The 17,899-nt window shown below is 37.4% G+C and overlaps 1 protein-coding gene across 2 annotated transcripts in view; it reads right to left on the bottom strand.

Moving 5' to 3' along the window:
- Nucleotides 1–7,696, bottom strand: part of ZNF366 (zinc finger protein 366) — a 36,604-nt gene extending 28,908 nt beyond the window's left edge. Inside the window, exon 1 of one of the 2 annotated variants that reach the window (XM_064736297.1) lies at nucleotides 7,602–7,696. The gene's annotated coding sequence lies outside the window, so the exon portion shown is untranslated. Of the gene's footprint in view, nucleotides 1–6,350; nucleotides 6,410–7,601 lie in introns of those variants that run through there. The other variant, XM_064736298.1, reaches the window with a different exon arrangement.
- Between the last annotated feature and the right edge of the window lie 10,203 nt (nucleotides 7,697–17,899).

The raw sequence follows: 17,899 nt of genomic DNA, 5'->3' as shown, positions 1-17,899 counted from the left end.
AGTGTCCAGTTATTAAAGGTAATCACCAGATAATGCTTTCCTATTCATTTAGGAAAGATGAATACATTTTATTTCAGCTGAAGACTGAGCAGATTTCTTGCTGGAAAAGCTGCTTGGCTGTAAAGACTGATTAATCCTTATTAGCCTCTATTACTCACTTGTAATTAAGCTGGCTTAGTAATGACTTAGATGTTTCCTTCTGAACCTAAGTACAACAGAAAACACAGTAAAGGAATTAGACATATCAGTGCTGTTCCTAGGACACCACTGTGTGTATTTTGTTGAGACCCAACAAGAAAAAAATAGGAATCATATCAATAAGAAAGCATTTTAAAAGACTCTTAAGGCAAATTGCTGCATCATTGGAAGGAACTTCTTTTGATATATCTGCATTGTGATTAGGGAGCTCTGCTTTCCAAACTGTCAGAGCAAAAAACTTCTGTTAAAGCTTTGAAACTGCACTGAATATGTATTTATTGTCCAGAAAAATTATTGCTTGCACATACATCTCACAATTTCATTCAATGAGGGTTCTTTTCTCAAAAAATTATTTACTTTGAAGAGAAATGTGTTTACTTCTTCAGTTCCAGCACAGAATGGCATTCTTGTCTGATCATATGAAGTACCTGCAAGAAGTAGTTTAAGATACCTTCCTTTCTGCCATTGCCCTTGTGTCGCCAAACTTGAATCTTGTCCTTGGCTGAACAACAGAAATTCTTTCCCTCGCTGATCCCCAAAACACATCCTGTGTTTTGCTCTTAATGATTCTGTTAACTGTAGAAAGTTTTAAAAATAAGCACTAGTTTGTTGTCAAAACTACAGAAAACCTGAAATTCAAAACAAATTCTATCTTGCTTCTACAATTTTCATCAATTAGAAAACAAATTTCTTTGGTCAATGTGGGAAAAAATTCTTGAGTTTAATTATTTTAAACTGAAACAGATTTAAAGTGCTAGTTTTACTGAATTCAATAAAGTAGCATATTGAGTGGGAAAGACATCTCAGACTTAGCCAAGTGTCACCAGCAGATACTGAAACAGAGACTAGAATCACAAATAAATAAGCAATTCTTTTTTGCCAAAAAAAAAAAAAGTAAAAAGAAAATCAGCATAATTTGAAACCTTAAATTCTGAACATTTCCCAAACCACTCTACTATTAATCCTTCCTTCATCATGAGTGATGACCAATCCCTGCCCATACCTCCACAACCCCATCCTGAGTCATTCTATCCAGGACCTTTTCCCCAGAAAAAACAAAAATCACATATGAAAACATGTAAAAATTAATAGCAATTATTGCAGTCTTTTAGGAGACATAGCAGGTAAAGCTCTGGTCTGAGCATGGGAACATTACCCAGTGAATTCTGTCACGACTCGCTCTCCTAACCAGATTCATTGCCTTCCAGTGGGAGCCTCTTCATTGTTTTTTAGCAGGAAACAAACTAGTCAAAATTCTTGCAGCAAGTCATTAGGGTCCTGATCACTAATGATTTCTGCAGAATCCAGCAATAGCCATTCAACTGCATTCCTTACCCATGTCTGAAGTTTAAGTGAGATTCACTTTCTGTGGGATGTGAAAAAATTAATATGTTTGAAATGAAAGATTGGTACTTCCATTTTTCTGGCAGAGGAAGAGGAGTTGGTGAGCACCATTCCTCTGATATACGTGACTCTTTCTGTGACATCCTGACAAAATGTTGCCTACAGACACAAAATTATTCCAGAAATCTGGATGACTTCATATTGTGAGTGCAGCATTGTGCAGGAAAACTGTTTGATATAGCATTCATACTGCTGTGATTCCTTGCTCTGTAGTTCTATAGAAAAAAAATATTTTCCTTCTCATTTATAAGTGGATGGGCTTAATTTCTGGTGAACCTATGAACAAATTGTTGCCAGGTGGCTATTCGAGGAGGTCTTCTACAGTTTTCTGGAATCCCTATCACAGGGCATGGTTTTGGACAAATGCAGGATGGTCTTCACAGCTTCAGAAATCCGCACTAAGGAACTGACGCAGTGTGGTCTTGTGTCTACCAGATGCCTCAAACAACTTCTGCTGGTTCTTAGAAGCTGACAGATGCTCTAAAAGCAGGTCATTCCTTCCCTTTCCACCTCCTGGTATTGTTTTCATTACACATGTACTCTAAATACTTTCCAGCAAAAGCAGACAAGTAGAAAAATATTATGCTAACTGGAAGTATTGTAGGACATATGCTGCCTTTTCAAATAATGCTCTCAAATAATTTTTATCTGGAGCTGAAAGACCAAAGCTGAAACACTATATGCTCTAGAAAGCAGCACAGAGAAACAACTAAACCTGAAATACTCGCTACATTCCAACACATCCACCTGGGATACTTTTTGATTTGTTCTAGATCCCATGTATTTCATGTTGTTAAGAGCAAGTCTACCTCTTACTCTTTCCAATTTGAAAAGTTTTAAGTGGCATATCCAGCACAGAGCCCACCATGAAACAGGAGGTCTTTCATCACTGCAAAGAGGGTCTAACAGTTACATTGCAACCCTAAAAAGGGAAGACTGAAGTATAAGTGGCTCTTTCACAACCAGCAATAGCAGCAAACAAATTTAAAGAATGACTAGAAATCATCTTATCCTTCCCAGCCAACACACTTGTGCCTTATCAGAGGGGCTGGTGTCAGAACAGGAGGGGGCAAAGCCAGATGGTTCTCTCCCAGAATCACCACATCTGGTCCTCTGTTGTGGAAAGACCAAGATTCTTCCATGCAGGGAAATTAGGTGATGTCTGTTCTTCATCAGGCCTGCAGACAGAGGACTGTGAGGGTCTTGCTGTGCATTAACATCACTTCTGCTACAGCATCATCCAAAAAGCACAGCTAAAAATGTGTGCTCCTTCTCACAGCCTTGCTTTCAATTTTAAATCAGTTTTACCTGTTTCAGCAAAATGTGGTGTTATCAGTGTAGGAGACTCATTTTAACCTATCACTTTTAGTAATTAAACCAATCATCAACTCTGTATTTTTCAGTGTTCTCTGAATTCTAGTGGTTCTAATGGTATGCAGATGAAAGCTGGGTGTTTCCAGGTTTACTTTTTTGAAAATTGACAAGGGAAAAATAGGTTTTTGGGAAATACACTTCTTACTCAAGACTTTTCCTTTCAAATTAATCAAATTAATTGCTGCATATCCACAAAGTAGAAGGAAAATCTGTTAGGGTTTTAGCTTTCATGGTAGAAGAGGGAAGAGAAATTAAAAATAGGGTGGTATTTTCATCCTACATTTAAATAATTAATAACAGGTTTTTTCTAACATCAAAAGCAGGAAATTAGAAATGAAAGTAAAAAGAAAAAAAAACAATTATTCACATAATTTCTTCTCATAACCTCCAGAGCACAAAAATATTTTCTTTTACTCCATGATTACTTAGCTTAATTACTACCAGTGACATTACAGTTTTTACAGTGCATTAAGAATTGTTGGTTGAGAAAGAAAATACTGTGCTTCACTTATCAAGAGCACAGTAATAAGTATAAAAAGTTTTACAGAAACAAGCAAAAGCGTTTTGCCACTTGGAAGGATCTAAACCAAACATTAAGTAATATTTTTCACTGGGTCATTAGTATTTTAGAAGTCAAGCAAGAAGGATCAGTCCCTATCAGGCAGATACAAACAAAAAATACACACCCAGCATGCAACTCAATGCATGTTTTAAATAATTGCTGAGGAGTAACTTAGGCCTCTTCACTGGATAAAAATCTGAATGTCATTTATAAAATGCCACTGCGTTTTTACAGCAATGGAAAGCTGCAGTCTCAATTTCAGAATAGCAAATTTTCAGCAAAAATAAGGCCATCTCTTTTTTTTTCCCCGGATTTGTTTCTTTCTTTGCAAAAGCTTGCATTATTTGTGTCTCTATAATTCTTTTTTCTCCAAGATACATTCCTTTCTTTTTAGTGATCTTCTGAGATCGTAAGCTAGATCATGGAAAATTACTGGTCATAAGAAGAAAGTAACTATTTTGTTTTAATAGGTGGTTTATTTTTAAAAATTTGCTGGGTTATAAAATTAATCCATCAAGCAAATTAATATCTTGACAACAATCTGTGGCAGTCTCACAGCACTTACAAGGTCTGTTTGATGAGCTGTTTGATTGGATCATTGGTACCAAAGAACATGCATTGGTGCTCAAAAGCCATGGATCATTTCTTATCAGCTAATAAAAGATGTTGCCTTACACACCATTGATTTGTGTCCTTTCAGCACAGCCACAGAAAATCCCCATTACCTTATGCAGCCTTTACTGCTTTTGTTTCTTATGATGAGATTCTGCTAACATGTCCAGAAGAGTGGAGCAGTCCACTCAGAAACTTTTCTGCACCACTGAGTCTTTGCCATTTCAAAGATTGAAAACAATATAAATTCTGTCTGAAATCCGTACTCTTCTGTCTCAGTGTATGGGGCTTGAATTGGCTTGCTTCCATGATTCATTGCCTCATGCTTATCATGTTCTAAATCCTGTGTATCTCTCTGGCACTACTAGGAACAGCACCTTAAAGACATGACACTACATTTCTCTGTGAGATGCACATCGTGTCTTTCAAACCATCACTTTCTGCTTGGCACCCAGATAGTCCTAAAACAAGGCTCTCGTTGGTGTGCTTTTTTCTGAGAATGAAAAACAATTTAAAAAACAAAACAACAACAAAAAAAAACCCCATACACAAACAAACAAACAAACAAACAGAAAACCACCTTGAGATTCAAAGCTTCAAATTATCTCCTGGCCAAAAATGTACATTAGACATGTCAAAATTTACCTGGAATGTAACTCAGTGCTACTATTCTGCATCCAAAAAGTCTCAATAGTTTACACCATTAAAGAAGCTGGTATTAAATATAAACAGGCAATGATATTTACAGAAAGACATCTTAGCTTCTATGCTTTTTGAACCTGACCTGTTAACTTGGGATTTCCACAGGCTACAAATTGTTTCTGTAGCCTCTCGGCCGTTACTGCTATAGGTTTATTTTTCTATTTCCAAACAAAAGCAATAATCTGCTGAATTTTATTTCATTATAATTGAGAACACATCAAATGGAAATAATAGCTTGAAATAATTCTCTGAGGAAATATACATACACTGACTTATCATTTACTTATGTTACATAAATAAATATGGCTATTATGAGTAGAAGCAGAAAGACTTTTAAGCAAAATAAACACAAATTGTTTCTTTTTATTATTGGCTTATAATTTTAAGAGTTGATTTATTAACCATTAACAGTCCCGTCTCTTACAAACATTGGCGTGAATAACTGAAAATTCATTACACAAATATTTAATTTGTGCCATAAACCAGTAGCTAATCTGTAGCCAATACAGACTCAGACTCTACCTTTCTCTGCTGTACATATCTCAGTGACGTAGGAATAACCTGTCGGCCAAAAATCACCTTTCTGACACCTTAGTAAAGATATTAGACTGTTGTACTAAATCATGTTACAGTGGTTCTGGCAATGAATTATACAACGTAAAAATAAATAAACTCAAAAGGATTGCAAAAATGTATTTTTAAAAGGAAAATAAACCCAATAGGTAAAATATAAGAATGAAATTCAAAATTCAAGTCTGTTTTTTACTGTCAAATTACTAAGCATTCCTTTTAAAAAGGTTTCTCTGTGCTTATTATTTGGGACTGGGTTTTAAAACAGTAGGTACTCCTTTTGTTCACCTACTATGATTTGAACAGATTTGTTCATATTTATGTATTTCAGATGATGTCTCAGAGAAAGGATTTATTGTATATATGATCTAAATCAAGAAAACACAAATGTTTATCATCTTTAGCAAGAAAACCTGGACCTAAAGGCTGCAGCTTACTTTTACTTACATGGCAAAATTAACTTTTGAACCAACCAGACCAAAAATTTAAAAGTGATTGCAATCCGGACTAATACCCTGCAGTTTGAACAAAATACTGCCACAAACATAGAGCTTATGTGATTTTCTGTGTGTGTTTGGAAGTCTCCTCACTTGATGTAAAAACTGGAATTCCAGGTGTTTGACATGTCAAAATAGCTGTCCAAATCATGCCTTTAATTTGAATCAGTATATATTCACATAAAAATAAACCCAGATATCTCAAGGGGAAAATGTGGCAGATGGTTTTCATGTCAAGACCTGGCACACATTTGTTATTAGCAGATAAGAAATTTTTTGTGACTTAAGTATAACCAAATAAACAATTAACTTGTACCTAACTAGTCTGAGTGGCAGCATTAGGCTAAGGAGTTCAAGAAAAAAGTTATTTCCATCTCCTTTGGCAAAGCCCCCTTTGGCTGCTCCCAAAGCAAAAGAAATCTACAACTTACCCAGAAACTGGGCTGAATTTCTGGTAGATCATTCCTCCTTATGGAAAAACCTGGAGAAAGACGCCAGATAGAGGAAGGCAGAAAGTCCTTTCCACTAGTTTTTTCAGGGAGGGCTGGGAGCAGGAGGCTGTCCCAGGGTGGAAGCGCAGCCCAGGTACCCTGGCAGGAGCAGAATTTGGAGCAGGGCAGCTGGAGCTGCCTGACAGCCCTCTGCAGTATCTGCCCACTGTTTGTAGCCTCCCTGTCTGGGCTCTGGGCATTCTGCCCTTCAGAGGACCCTGCACTTCGGAGAGCAGAAGCTTGAAGAAACCATCATAAGATGAGCAAATTGTCCTTTTGCAAAGAAATGGACACCTCTCCTATTTCTTGCCCCACCTCTGCATTCTGCTTATATGAAAGAGTTCAGGGGGGGATTTTTCTCACACACTATTTGAAACATACTCTTGCATTCAGTCACCCATTTCACATGAAAATTCTAATGATTCTGATACATTTATGATCAATATGAAAAACATAACTGATGTCTAAAAAGTTGTGAACAAATATACAATTGAGTCCATCCTATTACTGATGTTGGTGTTCAGCCTCAGTGCTGTTATGTACTGCACAACATGAACTTTTGTTTTGTTTTTTTCCAAGTGAGATCCAGGAACCATCTTACCACCTCCGAAATGCCATTGTTCCTCGACTGATCATATACACAGATGAGGAGAGATAAACATGTGTAGTCCTAAACACAATGCAGTTTGAAGGGAGCAAAACCAGCCCCAGTAATTCTTCTCTCAGTATAGCACAGGTTGGTGTGTTGGAGCAGACTTCAGTACTGGCAGATGATAAATGAAATACATTGATCCCCATATGACACAGCTCCTCTCTATATTTTAGCAATGGCCCAGTGAATCTTGCTGAAACCATTGGGATAAAGTTAGTGAAGCCTGTAACAAGATTCTCGCAGCAGGACTTATATACGCAAAATCCACAGGAGATTATATTATGAATATTATCAGCCTCTTTGGAAAATACTTTCCTATCTGCATAGACTAAACCATATGTTAATAGCACCAGTATCTAAAAACCATACTATAGGTATCTCTAGCGTAAATAGACTGCTTATTAATGCATATGGTTATTATTATTTTATCGTTTAAATGTGTATCTAATTAACTCCTTTTCTTAATACTAACACAGATATATATATATATATATATAACTTTTAAAGAGTTAACCATAAAAGCATTTTACTTAACTTACCAGTTGTTGAAGGTAGAAGGAGTCTTGCCCTAAACACTACCTGCTCTGATGTTTGTAATATCTGTCTCTCTTTCCCGCTGTCTCCCTACCCACCCCTCCCCATGCAGAGATTGCAGTAAACTTAGAAAACTAGCAGTGACAATGTTTCAAATGACTTAAGAAGGAGAACAGGAACAATCATTTCGTTCTCTTTTTTTTTTTCAGATGAGTACAGTACCTTCAGAAAGAAGGAAGGAAGGGAGGGGAGAGGAAGTCAACAACCCTTTGCTTTCCTGCAAAAAAATAAGGAAACAGCAGATAGCAATCTCGTTTTCTCTCAAACAAAATGTTTGGAAAAATAAATATATCCAATCCAAAAGGAATTCCTCAAGTATTATATCTGCATTATTGGCTTCATAAAACCTTCTTTACAGCTTGTTATGTGCAACTACATGAAATGAATTTCCGAAGTAGTAGGTAGGAATAAGACACCCATATCTTATGCAGAACAATTAGCTTTAAGCTTGCATAGATAATGAAGGCTTTTACTCTAGAGAAAGACTAATCATAGATGTATACACAGATCTTGTTTCCATGGTGATATAGGTAAAAAAATGCCTAAAACCCCTGTTTAGAGTGATCACAAGAAAATAGCACATTGGCTATTTATAGAACACTGTGGGGGAAAAAGAAGGGTGATGAAAGGGGTCAGAAAAAAGGCAAGGATCATAGCTTGATACTGGCAGTGCAATAATGAGTAATTGATCTCAAAGAATGGCATTATAGAAGGCATACTGATTTAACCAAACAGAACCAATGTACTATGTTCTAGAACAGATTTTATACTTCATTTGTTTCTTTCGTTCTTTCCCCATTAAACATATTTTGACAACCAGATACTGGCCAGCTGGCAGGAGTTATACTTGGGATAAGTTTAGCCCATTGTGCTCCACTGTGTTTTTGTTTGCTTGTATCTTTCCCCCCAACTTTATCTATCATCCAAAGGTCACTTAGAGTGATTAGATGCTCCCTTCTCTTTCCCATTAATTTTTTTCATTCTAACACACTTGCTAGTAAATACCTTCACACTGCCATGGAGCTGTGTCTTTAGTTTGTCTGGTAACACAGTAGTGAATATGGAGCTGCAATTCAGCTTGATTTTTGTGAAAGGCTTTTAAAAAAGCCCTTTCAAAAGGCCCTCTCCTACATACTCTATATCCAGTCTTTGCTCTGGTAGCAATATCTAGATCAATGCTGCTGAAATAATTTAGATTACTGCTGTAAATCCACTTTTAGTCGAAGAACAAGTTAGTATGTTATCCCATAGAGATTACTGTTTCATTTATTGTACAATAATGAGAATTTATGACCTTTAAACCAACATAGGAAGTAGTTCTTCAGCACCTGTGTTCTTTCATGTGATTCCTGGTGCTATTTCCTGAAGCTATCTAGAGATTATTTGCTTGGAGACACTTTTATCTTAATATTCAGAAAATTAAATCTTTGATAGTGGACATCAGCATCTGACAAAGCATGGCAGGTGCTATGAGTGGTCTTCCAACACCCCCAGGGTTTTCTGAAATGGGCAAAACCATATAAAAGCAAAAATATGCAATGCATATTATATATTGCAAATGAAGTCCTTTGTTCTTCCTTGGGAATGGAGGTCCTAATCAAAGAGATATCCTGTGCATACTGAGCACACGGAAAGTAAAGAGGCATGGAAAGCCACCAAAGTAATGTATTGTCCTGCAGGGTCGGCCTAATAGCACAAAATTGTTTTTATTTGTCTTCAGGATAGTAGCAGCTTCCAATCTATTCTAGGTAGTTTAATTTATTAATTTTCCAGGCACAACAAGCTAATGAGACCCTGTATGCTGTCATTATGTAGCATTTTTCTTTCTCTTAATTGGGAACACAATGCAGAAGCATATTTGAAAACCTATACTGATTAAGTTAGGATCATTCTTAAGTAAGTCTCTGCGCATATGTGATAGTCTGTGTAGTCCTCTGTGAAGTAATTAATTGTCACAGCTATCCTATACTTCTTCAAAGAGTCCTTTCTTGAGGACTGCAAAGCTAAGGAGCTGGAGAAAAATATCTATGAAGTTCCTTCAACAGGACTTGGCAATTCTGATTAAAGGGGACTGTGAAGATCCCTACTTCAGCAAGGACAGCAGCAGATATAAGGTCTTCTTTCACTTAATTCTGTCTCGTGTTCCATTGTCAGCAGCCCTTACAACTTTCCAAGAGGTCAGAACTTACTTAGTTGCCCCAGCCAAGTCCCAGCATGCAGCCACTGAAGTACTTGACCTGTTCTTACTTTTGCAAGTTTCTCCCAACTGCTGACAGAAAATCACAACCAATGAGGAAAAGGCACTAAAACTGTGATTTTCATGCCATAAAAATACCTTTCAAGACCATGTATTTTGCAATGCATTGTCTTTTGCATGTCAGGTCAATGTGCAATTACTGACGGTGGAGGAAAAAAAAAGCATGTACAAAATCATTAGTATCAAGTGGTCATGCAAATCCAGGAAAAAGGCATAATATTTACCCAAGTTTTAAGGGACGAGTTGGTGTGGCTTTCAGAACATTTCTGGAAGAAATATTTGCCTGTTTTTCTGTTGGTTTTTTTTTAACCTTTTCTCAGTCTACTGTCATCGGAATGAAGGCCCTGATACACAGATTCAGAGAGATACAGTGTCAGCCTCAATGCAGTCAGATGAGCACTGTTGAGTGTAAAAACTTCCTGGGTCCAGTGCATAATGTCCTGGAAGGAGTGGTCATGAAAAAAAAGCCAGTATTGTGTTGTTCATGGTCAAAGTAAATTCTAAAGATCAAGAAGATTCCTCTAGTACTAGTCTGCATGATTAGACTAGACCTTTAATTTGATTAGCATATATGAAGTTAAGGCCTTTTTTTTCTTTTTTGCTTCATTGAGGAATAAATTCTGTTTCACAGTCTCTTTCAAATAAGGAATACAGCAGGGATACTTTCCTATATGTTCAAAATAAGAATAGAATAAACAAATTCAGCCTCTATCCAGTATAATAGGAGACAATGCAGAGGTAACTGCACCAGTAATAATATCCCACTTCATCCTGAGGAAATCAAACCAGAGGCAAAGCCTAGACAAATTTACTGGCTTTCTTCATTGCTTTAGGACAATAATCATATATATCTGAACTGCCTGTGAAAAAATAAGATTGATGTCTTCCTTCTGATCTACAGCACACCTGTGGCATTTTAGCCGAGTAAAAATAATACAGTTCTCATTCAGAGACAAAAGTACTGAAGGGCACGTAATTGTTTTGCATAAATCCCTCTCTTATGTGCTTTCCTGGTCTATTTTCTGCATTGCATGTTCAACAAAGATTGTTCAGGAACAATCTGGCCGAAGGCTAATGGGACCAGGTACAGGCTGAGTGTAAAGAACTCCACCATGTGGAGCACATAATTCTAGTTACAAATATTATGTAATGTTTTGCAAGTTATTGTATTGTGACAAAATAAACATGCATACACTGGCATGTATTTCATTGAGTTTCTTAGTTTATAATATATTAGAATGCTAGGAGATATTCTAAAGGTTTTATGCTACTGCCTATCTTTCATTATTATAGTATGACCAGAGTATTCTCATGAGTATGTGTATGTTGCACAGCCAAATTTACTACTGTTTTATCCATGTATTCCTTACTTTTGAGAAATAGGTAACACCCAATTGCCAATTTAAAGAACAGTTAGCATTTGCAGACTCTAACCTCTGGACCAACCACTATGTGTCAATTGTTTTGGAGAAATTTGTATCAAAGAGAGCAGTGTTCCTGGCAATAAATACCTTACTGTAATTTAAAGTGGCCTTTAAAACTTATCCTGGGCCAAGATAATTTCTGGTAAATTACATTGGCTGCAGTCTTTTAAAGACATGCTTTTCCTGTACTCTGTATGCAATCATCACAACTACCTTTACTAAGACAATGCGATCAAAAGCTATTTTAAAATTTGGTGATCTGATTAAGAGGATGTGTTTTTATCTTCTAACATGCATCAAGTTAGGAGAGCAGGACTGTGAGCCTTATTCAGTCAGAGGTGGACAAGAACCTGGCTTTGAGCACTATGTTTGGATTTGGTGTCACAATGAAGATCTGTGACATGTGGAAATGGACAAAATATCCACCAAGTTTTTTGGTGGTTTCTCAAAATGGCCACTTGACAGCAGTTTTACCTGCAGTTTTACCTCTACTTAGATGGGAAAACAAGTCCAGCATTTGTTCTGATCTTTCTTGGTTATCTTGCCCAGTTAAGTATGCTCATGGACTCTGATGTCTGATTAATGTACTGTAGTACTGAAATTACTTAATATGTTTAGAGGTGAAGGCGGCATCTAATGTGGTAAAATGAGTGACTCTCCACAAAATATGAAGAAAAGGCATTTTTGCACATTCTTCCTTGTATTGTGATGTTTCTTACCTTGTTAGGTCTAATAATAGAACTACTTCTTCTGGAAACCTGACACTTTATCTCAAGATGAACTTGAAAAGAGTATGAATTTACCTTTTTTTTTTTTCAATCAGTGTCCAGCTGCTTTTTGTTATTTTAGTACACTTTTAGTACACTTTGTACACTTTTTGTCCTTTAGTTTCTGACACTTTTCCCAAAGTATCCAGTGATTGTGCTACAGCTGAAGTTCTGTGGGCACTTTACAAAGGCCCTTTCTGACAGCAAAATGAAGAAGTGCTACCTAGTGTTGCACCTCTAGACAGTGGAGACAAAATACTGTAGGGAAATGTGTGTTCCATACCAGGGCGAGTGGTGCTAAATTTTGTCTCCAAGGCTTCCTTATATCCTGGGTGTGGGAGGGTAGGAGAGAGGGAGGGTGAGAGGGAGGAAGGAGGGAGAAAGGAGGGAGGGAGAGAGGGAGGAACTGAGTTTGGGGTTGTTTGTTTCATTATTTTGGGTTTGGATTTTCTTGTATTTTGAGGATTATTTTCTTTGAAATACTCAGCAGAGTAAACACTCCTGAAGTCCTCATTCATTTGATGCTCTTATTGACCTCTTTAAGACTTCTCCTTAACTGGAGATAATTATGTTAGGTCCCATGCATGTATTAAAGACTACAGCCAGTAGTCACAATGTAAACTAATTGAATGTGATAGAGCATGTGGATTGACACATGAATTTACAGTTCTTCAAAGCTGTTATCAATAAATAAAAACTGAGTGTTATGATATGTAGCAAATAATAATTTGGAGGAAAGAAAAGCAGACCTCTTAGGTTTGTTAGATTTCCTCTTTTCTTCCAAAAGCTGAAATGGGTTTAGTTTTCAGACTGTACTCTTTTTATTTTAACAAAACACTTTTGCTAAGACTGCTATTGTTGTGCAAAAAAGCATTTGGTTAAGATTTAAAGCACAGGAAAAAAAAACACTTACAGGAAAAAACTCAGACTACACTAGAAGTCTTGTTACTAGGATTTCTTTAGCTCTACATTCACCTTTGGTCCATCAGGGCTGCTTGCTTTGGTTCATACACCATAAGCATTCTGCGATACAACTCTGCTGGTAATCCTTCTGTTTGAGCATACCACCAGAATATCCCTTCTGAGAAGTTGCCACACATGCAACTGTGTTGCCAGGTTCCTAAATATTTCTGAAGAAGCTGTCTGTGTCCTAAAACTTCTTTAATGCAATAATTTTTAAAAAACAACTCACATTTTATGAAGATCTCCTTTTCTTTTCTTTTACTTCTCCCATGTCTGCTTGAAACACAGATTTCCTTTTTATCTTCCTTGCCAACAGCTGTCACTGAACCAGATACATGGAGAGACAGTCACGAAGCTCACCTGTGTGTTAACAACAACAATTTGCTTCTATAACCTACAAGGTGAAAAGTCTTCAGTCTCTGGTGCATCTCATTTTCTCATCAACACAATGTCACTGAAGGATAAGATTTGAAGCACTTTGCAATTGCAAGACAGATCACAACCTATTGAAGAATAAAGTGGGAGATAAACATTTCATAAATGTATCACCCATTCTTGGAAAGCACAAAAAATATTCATTTTGTAGGCTTTTTATTGCATTGTGTATATCTTTGATATAACAATCCTAGCCTCATGATTCCCTTTGCCATTCCCTTGGAAGACAGAAGAAACTCAGACATGGCCATTTATGTCAAATGGCCTCTTCAGATGAGTACCACAAAGGACATGTGTGCAAGCACACAGCAGTGCTTGCTAACAAGGGACCTCCCCATGCCCCAGCCACAGCCCCCTGCAGGAGGTGGTCAATCAGGAGAAGAAATGCTGGGGGATTTTTGCTCCCTGCACCAGCTGGCAGCACCTGCTGCTGGAGTTCAAGGGAGTGGTGCTTCTGCAAATGTATAGTCTCAATATTTTGGACCATTTGGGGCTTGTAGCTGCAGGAGACAATGCAGAAGAGCCAGGGGAGAGCCTGGATGCCTGAGCTCACACAGAGTTAATGGAGAAAGAGACAGGACTCTTCAAAAGGCTAGTTAGAGCACAACATTAGATGTCTAAAATTAGAGACTGTGAACACACCTCTAGGGAGCTTATGTTGCCTAGGTAAGCTCTAATTGTCTTATGAAGCATCCTAGGAGTTGATCACAGCTCAACTGTGATCAGCTGGAGAAATTGAATCCGCAACAACACTCACTTTTTTCATGGCTGTCTCACTTCCCTCTCCATCTAGCCCTAAAATGTCTCTGTGCCCTGGGACCTGTTGGAATATGAGAAAGAGCATGAGAGAACCTGCTGTATGTCTGTGACCTCCCTAGCAGGCTCCCCAGTGCTAGCAGTCATTCTTCCAGCTGAGCTGCAATGGGGCAAGAATGAGCTACTGGTGACAGAGGAAATGAAAATTTAGGACAGACCTGCAGTGCATTGGGCAGGATGTGCTTTGGGCAGGAGGTGCAGAGCTGTGTGCTTAAAAGTCACGCCTGGAACAATGATTCATCCATCCCAAACTAAAGGAATAGCCTCTGTTTGCCAGGTCGCTTAGAAACAGCAGCGCTGCCGCACAGAATGCATGTAGGGTGGGGAAATCAGGACTGCAACATCTCGAGCAGGTTCTGCCGCAAAAATGTCATGCCATGAAGCCACAGGTGCATGAATCAACCACCTTCTGAAAGGAAGGTGCATGAGGAAGGAAGGGGAGAGATGACATTTTAGCCTCTCATCCTAAGGCCACCTGGCAGTCCTGCGGAGTTCTTGGATCAACAGCTCCACATCTGCAGCAAAGAGTGCTCCTGGAACAGCCAGGGACTCCCACCCTCATTCCCTTAGGGAAAGCTGGAGTCAAGCGGTCATTAGTTCTTCCTTTCTTGATTTGTCTTGCTGGTTTGCTGCTGTGTCTTGGAACAGCCCATACAAATAGACTTCCTACTTTTATATCCTTTTTTGCTACAGCAGAACAATAATATTTGGTCTAGATATACTTGTGGGGTATTCCCCAAAGAATCAGTAAATTTTATTTATGTGTTTTGGATAAAACCCTAGATAAGTAGATTGCAGCATATAGGCCTGGTTCTTACAGTATCAAAATTTTACTTTCAGTGTGCAAATAATTCTCCAACCACAATTTACTGAGGGAAGATTTTCTCAGCTTTACAGAAAATTACAGCAAAACACAGCACTATAGTTCCTCAGACATAACCCAGTTCTTGCAAGGTGCTGAATTCACCGATCCTCATTAAAAAGAAGAAGTGAGGATGTTCAGCCCCATGCTTTGTAGGGGCCTCTTCTATTCCCAACCAGGGAAACTGAGATTTGAAGAGTCAAATAGTGAAACTAGTACTCCAAAGATGAGTCACTCTCTTCATTGTCACAGCAAATGTCCATGCACCAGTGTTTTGCATAATCTGTTCCCAAGCTAAATCTCTTCTCACCAGGTTTTAAAAGGTGTCCAACTTGTGATTTGAAATTCTAAATTCAATATTTAAGTGCACAGGTTTTGTTTATAGGATTTCTTACTGGAATTGAAAAACATATCAAGTAGAGGTGAGCCTAAGAGTCTACCATAAGAGTCCTGTGCTAATTCTTCCAGCTTTTGACCTGACTTCAATGAGTTGCCCCATCTGCCTTGCTTTAGTACATCAAGTGTTTATTTTGTCCCAATGTCACACATTTGATATAGTGCTCTATTGCGACTGGATAGAAACTCTGTAGTTTAATATTTATCCTAATATTTACCCTCTTATAGTTTTTATATTAGATAATAATTAGGTAATTAATTAGGTAATAACATTTATTTTTTATTTTAGCATAATCCATCCCTATCTGATTATAGGAATGGCTTATGCTAAAATAAACATAAATGTTCAATAAAATAACTTTCTATGTAGCATAGGGCGGAGATCCTACTGTTAAAAATTTTGAGGCTGAGATGTAGCCAAACACAGAGCTTCCAGCAGTCTGTAAATCTTTCCCTTTTTTGAAATTACATTTTCCAGAATTAATAGGGCCCTCCTTGGGATTTGAAATGGTCCACAATGATATACTGCAACAAATTATTTAAAACCCACCAGCATGAAAATACTACTAGTTAAGCTTTGTGAAAACTCACAAGAAGACTCTTTCAGCTACCAGCCTCAGCCTTCCATGCTTACCTTGTCACATTGCACCCAAGGAAAAAGAAATTGTGTTAATATATAATTATGCTATAACTGCATCTGTTTTAACTACAAATTGTCTATAGGCCTCTAAGAAAACAGATTTTTTTTTTTAAAATTTCACTGCCTGGTTGGCTTTAGTCCAGACAAGGCCCTTTCCAAATGGCAGAGAAGAGAGCAGGCTTTCCACCTGAAATCCACAGAATTGCCTGTCCCTAGTGGCCATGATCCAGACATGTACTCTCCTCATCCACTCTGAAGTCAGGGTCAGCATCATGTTACTGACTGTCCCCAGATAAAATCAACCCTGTTGAGATGAGCTGGGAGAGGAACACTTACCCAACACTCTTTGGCATGACTTAGAGTTGGAAATAAATCCACAAATCCAGCCATTGATGATGTAGGAAAAAGCATGTTTCAGCAATTAGTTGTGTGGAGCTTCTCTGTCCCAAGCAGCAAAAAAGAATAAAAAATGACATAATCTTTTTGTATTCCAGTTCATAGACTAAGACTCAATAGTTGGTGTTTAGTGTGCTTTTTAAAATCAATAATTTTTTAAAGACTGATCTCTCCCCAGAGATCTTAAAGAAAACAAGGCTATTTAAAATGTTTGCCATTTAATTTTAATTGGAGCATTTTTAGAAGGTTCTTTTTATTTCTTTAGGATTTTGACTGTTGTTAGTTTAGTCCTTTTGAGTCTCAGTTCTCTATTCTGGCTTTTCTGCAATTAAATCTGAGATAAACATGATATATGAAATAACATGGATTTCTGAAGAGCAAACTTTGTGAACAACTACAAATTTTAACAAGAAGTGTCCATACTGCTAGAGTGCTATATTAATAGAACTTTTTGATTTCCTGCGGGGTATTTAAAGGTTCCAATCAGTGTTGAGGCTCAGTGTCTGAGATATGTGTTACCAAACCAGCTGCTGTGTACTAGAAACACAGTGCAGTCATTTTTAAGAAGGGTTATTTTTAAAAAGCCCTTCAATTTGAAACTACAGGAAAATTGAAAGTTAACACAATAGAGGTAAATCAGAATTTAACCAGGACAACATGGAGTAAATCTCTTATTATTGGTCAAAGTGCTGATGACTTTTAGTCAAAGCTTTGAATGCAGGATTTTTTATCACCTTGCCTGAGTGCAAATCCTTGCTTCAGTTAATAATCTGTAACTACTAAATTATCAGCAATAAGGCTTTGGAGTAGCTTGTTAACCACTTCAGAAAGTTGTTGTGCTGGTCAGGTAGTTTCACAAGAAGCTCCACAAAACAGTGGGGATATTTAAGTGTGGCAATACATTTTCAAGGAGAGATTGAAAGACCTGTTTGTGACATTTTATATTTAGTAGGAAAGAGCAGTAAAGGCTTTTAAAAAACCTTCTATTTGTCTTGCACAGCTTATTTATTTTCAGTTCTGTTTCAGGTTTTCTACAGCATCTGAGTTCAAACTAACTATATATTAACACACTCAGCACTTCAAATTTGAAAGAATATTCTTTAGAGACTTTCTTGGTGCTAGTTTTGCATTTATCTTACAGACAAGGAGAAATTCAGGTTCTCTGTTTCTTATTCAGCTTGCATATGCATAAAAGATCAGCCATAGTCTGTCTCTAGTCATGGGAAGGAATTTTTCACGAGTGTTTAATTAGGAATAGTGACATGAAATTAAGAAAAGGAAATTTTA

Source organism: Zonotrichia leucophrys, chromosome Z (assembly GCF_028769735.1).
Source record: "Zonotrichia leucophrys gambelii isolate GWCS_2022_RI chromosome Z, RI_Zleu_2.0, whole genome shotgun sequence".
NCBI lineage: Eukaryota > Metazoa > Chordata > Aves > Passeriformes > Passerellidae > Zonotrichia > Zonotrichia leucophrys.
This window is presented reverse-complemented; position numbering and strand designations above follow the sequence as displayed.